The following is a 5928-nucleotide window of genomic DNA, read 5'->3' on the forward strand; positions in this document are numbered from 1 at the left end:
AGCAGCTTGTACTTGGCGTTCAACGCCAAGTTATTTCGTCAATTTCCGAATAAAGTATGGACTATTATATATTGCTGGAAAGATCTGGATGTCTACTTTCCAACGCCGTTGAGAGAGCGCCATTTGGAGTTCTATAGCTCCAGAAAATCCATTTTGAGTGCAGGGAGGTCAGATTTCAACAGCATCAGCAGTCCTTTTGTCAGCCTTTTTCAGAGTTTTGCTCAAGTCCCTCAATTTCAGCCAGAAATTACCTGAAATCACAGAAAAACACACAAACTCATAGTAAAGTCCAGAAATGTGAATTTAACATAAAAACTAATGAAAACATCCCTAAAAGTAGCTTGAACTTACTAAAAACTACCTAAAAACAATGCCAAAAAGCGTATAAATTATCCGCTCATCAAGTATCAATCTTGAAAACTCTATCAGCTTTGATGACTGAAATTATTCATTCATAAAAGCATCTGATTGAATTATTGCCAAGTGTCTCTAACAAGTAGCAAAATAATAGACACAGAGAACATTTAGGTACTCTCCACTTTTAATATTATTCCAATACAATATATTCTACGTACTATACAAACGGGACTTTTTCTTGCTTTTCCTACTGAATTAATTAACAAGATAAGTGCCATGTTCTAACAATTCTTTTATGTTCTTAAGATGTTCAACTTAAAATAATAATAAAAAAAAGTCAAATTGTTGTAGACATAGCTTAGAGATAAGGTAAGACTTAAGAGTCCTACCTTCTCTTTCATTCTATATAGAAAGAAAAAAAGCAGTGAGATACTCTGCATAATAATAATAATAATAATAATAATAATAATAATAATAATAATAATAATAATAATAATAATATCATGAAGTTAGAAGTTAGAACTACTAGTAGTAGCTAGAGTTGCTAGAATATTTCCAAATATGATGTTAAAACTAAAATAGAAACATTCACCAAGTGGAATTGTCTTTTAACTAAGAGAAGAGAATGCATGTGGCATCACATGCTCATTGAAGAAGGCCACATGGAAAAATTGTTAAAACCTTGAGCAACTTTGAAAAAATTTCTTGCTCTCTCTTCTGGAAGTTTGAAATCTGAAACATCATCATTTCTTCTTTGCACTCAAATATAAAACATGAGCACAAGTCACAGACATTGCTGAATTTTTAAGTAATATTAAAGGAAAGTTTGGAACAATACTTGAGTTGTCTCTGTGTAATCTCAAGGTCACATATTCAAATCGTGAAAATTTTATAATTATTTAATTAGGCTGCATATATTATATTCTTTGGGTGCGACTTTTTTTCGAATCATGTGTTAACGTAGAATATTTATGCAATGCACTATTTTTTTATTTTTTTAGACACTTATATTATTAAAATAAATAGATAAATAAATAAATAAATTGACTTGTGGATTAGGATAGACTTTGCCTTCAGAAATTGTTTTGTTCTTTCACTATGTGATGATGAATCATAGCATGTGGTGGTTCAAACTCCAAAGGACATAGATCATACTAATCGGTGAAGGCTTGGGACATAGGCAAGTGGAAATCAAATTAATGGTTTCTTGTTTTGCTCATATAATAATTTCTGGGAAATCAATTATATAATAGTCATAGCAAATGTTTTTGGGAACTTTATTTTGTTGCTAAATGTGTGCAAGTATTTTCTATCATCATTATCAATTTGCATGCATGTTATGTGGTCCAACTCCAATCCAATGCTATAAAGGACAAGCTAGCATTTACCACCTAAATCCAATAGAGCCATTCACAAATCACAATAATGTGATGCAAGTTAAAGAAAGAATGAGGATTGTTTTGTTTTGATATGTAGGGTATCTATATTTTCTAAATTGGATCATGGAGTGCAGGAGTGGTACCAATATGTATGTTAAGGTGTGAATCAAGTTAGGGATATGTATGTAGGGTACTGAGATGCATTAATGCTCTTCAATTCTCCTTTTGCTTTAGTTATAAATCATATAATACCAGCAGAATTTGATTTTAACTGATTAAATCAAAATATCCATCCAAGTGACAGATATCTTTTCGATCACTTAAAATGTAATTTCATGTTTAGAGTAAATAACTATTTTAATCTTTCAAAGATTAAGATTTTGAAAAACTAAATTCTGAAAGATATAAATTATAAAATGACTTCTAAAGATATATTTCATGTGAATAAGTTGAACCAAACGTTGTCAATTTATTTATATACTTATATATATTTGGTTTATTTTGTCAAATAAAACATATTTTTTAAAAGTTATATTTTCATTCGAATCTTTTAGAATTTATTTTGTTAAATCGTAATTTTTGAATTGCAAAATAGTTATTTATTCTCAAATTTAAGTTCTCGTTGTATATGGAATAATAGATAATATATACTTGAAGAATCGAATTGTCCTACTAAATTTAAATCCATGCCTGTGTTTCTGGCAAAGAAGCAATGTGTTGAATTAAAAATTGAATATTAATCTTATAATAATAAAAATTGATCTTTTTATTTTAATTTATTTTTGTTTTTGAGCATCATCTATAGATACTAATAGAAAGAAATCAAGAATTATAATCAAGCAATTCATGATTAATGCAAAACAATTTAATATTAACAATCATCTTTAAGAATCAAATTGCTACACAAAAGAATAATTCCTTGATTGATTCAACCTTCTTCTGAACCCATTGCAGATGGTGATTACAGTCTTACAAACACCTTCAATTCAAGTTATGTTCTTGAAAGTCAGTCCTTTTTGGAGTATCAAATTGATGTTGTATATTGACAATGTTTCACACGTACATATTGACATGCACACAAATTACTAATCCATGTTAAAAAGATATGTGACAGTAATGCACTTAAAAGATAGAACTTTGTTTGTGGGATATACTTAATCTAATAGCAACTTAATCTGTTTCTTTTTCTTTGACACAGAATCTTGTGCTTAATATAGTGTTTTTTTTTTTTTTCTGTTTATGTCCACTTATGAAAAAGACATAGTAGGAAATTAAATGCCAACTAAGAGAAGCATAGACTTTATACATAGATAGAGCATATAACATGAGAAGATAGAAAAACTTTGTGGCTTATTTTGTTACGAAAATACAAAGAAGATGGATACAACCAAATATGCATTTGAAGCTATTAAAAAAGTTACCTAAATTTTGATGTGTCAGGCACTACCTACTCACAATTAATGAGGCTGCTTTATACATATCAAGCTAAAATCTTAAAAATTTAAATGGAAAAGGGATTTGATGGAATTCAATTTTGCTTCAAATGAAAATTGATAGTATTACTATTTGGTACAAATTAAAAGATTTTCTTTTTCTTTAAAGATTATGTAATTAATTGGTTAAATGAGCCATGCATGTACCACAGCAGGTCCTTTGTCATGACTATCAGATGAGCTGCATTTAATTTTTTTAAAATGTTTTTTCGTCTTTTTTTATAAATAATATGAATCAGAAAAAATTAATTAATTTTCCATGTGGCAGTGCAGCACTACTGAAACAACATTGATGGACTCCAAGGAAAGGTTGTGATAGTGGCAATTCACATTTGTAACATCATGATGGCATATTAATATTTCAATGATAGTAACAATACTCAATCAATGTGCGAGAGAAAAAGGTACATCCTCTTTTATAATCAAGATTTTTTGGATTTTTTTGCTCTTTTTTACTTTGGTTATTAACAAAGGGAATTTATACATATAGTTAATAGTTCATCAGTTGTGTGATGATTATTGGTTACTTTATCAATTAGAACAAATTAATTGTGAAAGAGCTTAGCAGCGGAAACGACACAAATGTCCAACACAAGAACAATATGGAAGCACTCACAATACAATATGGCAGCAACTATAACAAGCAAATATAGCAAGTAAAGCAATAACAAGAAAACACCAAGATTTTAACGTGGAAAACTCCCTCAATGTGAGAGGTAAAAACCACGGGTCGTCCAGACCAATAAAATAGCTCCACTATAATCAAATAAGGTACAAGAGAGTCTCAAACAAAGCACAAAAACGTGCATATAACCAGCCAAAACATCAATGCACCAAAGCTCACAAATAATAGGCAAGAAGATGAAATATACCCAAAAAAATAGAGCTGATGTCGAAGCCAATTTCTCCCTCTGCAGACCTCCAATTAAAATCTCCACCGTTAAGAATGAAGAACAAGATGTGAAGAATCTACAGTTCAAATTTCACGTCGATCCAACGGTGAAAGAATGAGAAACTTCCGTTCCAAAATTTCTGCTCTGTGTAAAAACGGGAAACCTAATTTCTCTCTTGCGAAACCAATTTCTCCTACTTCAAACCTCCAATCAACATCTCCACCGATCAGAATGAAGAAAAAGATGATAGGTATATGCAGTTTAAATTTCAAGCCGATCCAACGGTGAACAACTGAGAAACTGTCATTTGAAATTTGCTGCTTTGGACAAAAATGGAAATTCTGTTTTTCCCTTTCTTTCTCACTTGGTGGCTATTCTCACTTTCTCTCAAAAGACCTCAAAAAACTAAATTAGGGTTGTGACACTAGGGTGCAAGAATACACCCCAAAATGTTGGGCTTGGGCCTCACAAAGAAGAGACCCCCAAAATGTTGGGCTTGGACCTCACAAAGGAGAGAGAAAAAACCCAACAAATCTCCCCCTTCTCGACTAGGTGGAGGCCCTCGCCATTTCGGTGATCAAACAACATGTTTCAAACTTTTCTCTTGACAATGCTTTTGTCATCATATCAGCACCATTGTCATCAGTGTGAACTTTCTCAAGTTTCAACAACTTAGAATCTAACACATCCCGTATCCAGTGATACCTAACATCGATATGTTTAGATCTTGGATGAAAAGTAGAATTCTTGGCAAGATGAATAGCACTTTGGCTATCACACAACAAGACATAACGGTCTTGCTTAAAACCAAGTGCTGCAAGAAATTTCTTCATCCACAACAACTCTTTACATGCTTCAGTTGCTGCAATAAACTCTGCCTCTGTGGTAGAAAGTGCAACACACTTCCGTAACCTTGACTGCCATGAAATAGCTCCCCCTGCAAACTTGACCAAATAACCTGAAGTAGACTTTCGAGAATCAATATCTCCTGCCATGTCTGCATCAGTAAAGCCAACTAGCAAAGGTTTCTCACCACCAAAACTCAAACTCAAGTTAGTTGTACCTTTGAGATATCTCATAATCCATTTAACAGCATTCCAATGTTCTTTACCTGGATTAGAGAGAAAACGACTCACAGTACCAACCGCATGAGCAATGTCTGGTCTAGTACACACCATAGCATACATCAAGCTTCCAACAGCTGAGGCATAAGGAATTTCATCCATTGCTTGTTTCTCCTCATCAGTGGTTGGACACTGCTTGGTACTCAACTTAAAATGAAGAGCAAAAGAACTAGCAACACATTTGGCGTCATTCATGCCAAACCTTTGAAGCACCTTCTTTATGTACTTCTCCTGTGACAAATAAAGCTTCTTGGAATCTCTATAACGAGTAATAGTCATGCCCAAAATCTGTTTGGCAGAACCCAAGTCCTTCATAGCAAAGAACCTGCTCAACTGTTTCTTCAACTCATTAATCCTCAAAGCATTCTTGCCCACAATCAAAATATCATCAACATAAAGCAAAAGAATGATAAAATCATCATCAGAAAATTTTTGCACAAATACACAATGATCTGAAGTTGTCTTACGGTAACCATGCTTCCCCATAACAGATTCAAACTTCTTGTACCACTGTCTTGGAGCTTGCTTCAACCCATAAAGACTCTTCTTAAGCTTGCACACAAAATCTTCCTTTTCCTTTAACAATAAAGCCCTCCGGTTGCTCCATGTAGATCTCCTTATCTAAATCACCATGAAGAAAAGCTGTCTTCACATCCATTTGCTCAATCTCCAAATCAAGAGA

Source organism: Arachis duranensis, chromosome 5 (genome assembly GCF_000817695.3).
Source record: "Arachis duranensis cultivar V14167 chromosome 5, aradu.V14167.gnm2.J7QH, whole genome shotgun sequence".
Taxonomy (NCBI): Eukaryota; Viridiplantae; Streptophyta; class Magnoliopsida; order Fabales; family Fabaceae; genus Arachis; species Arachis duranensis.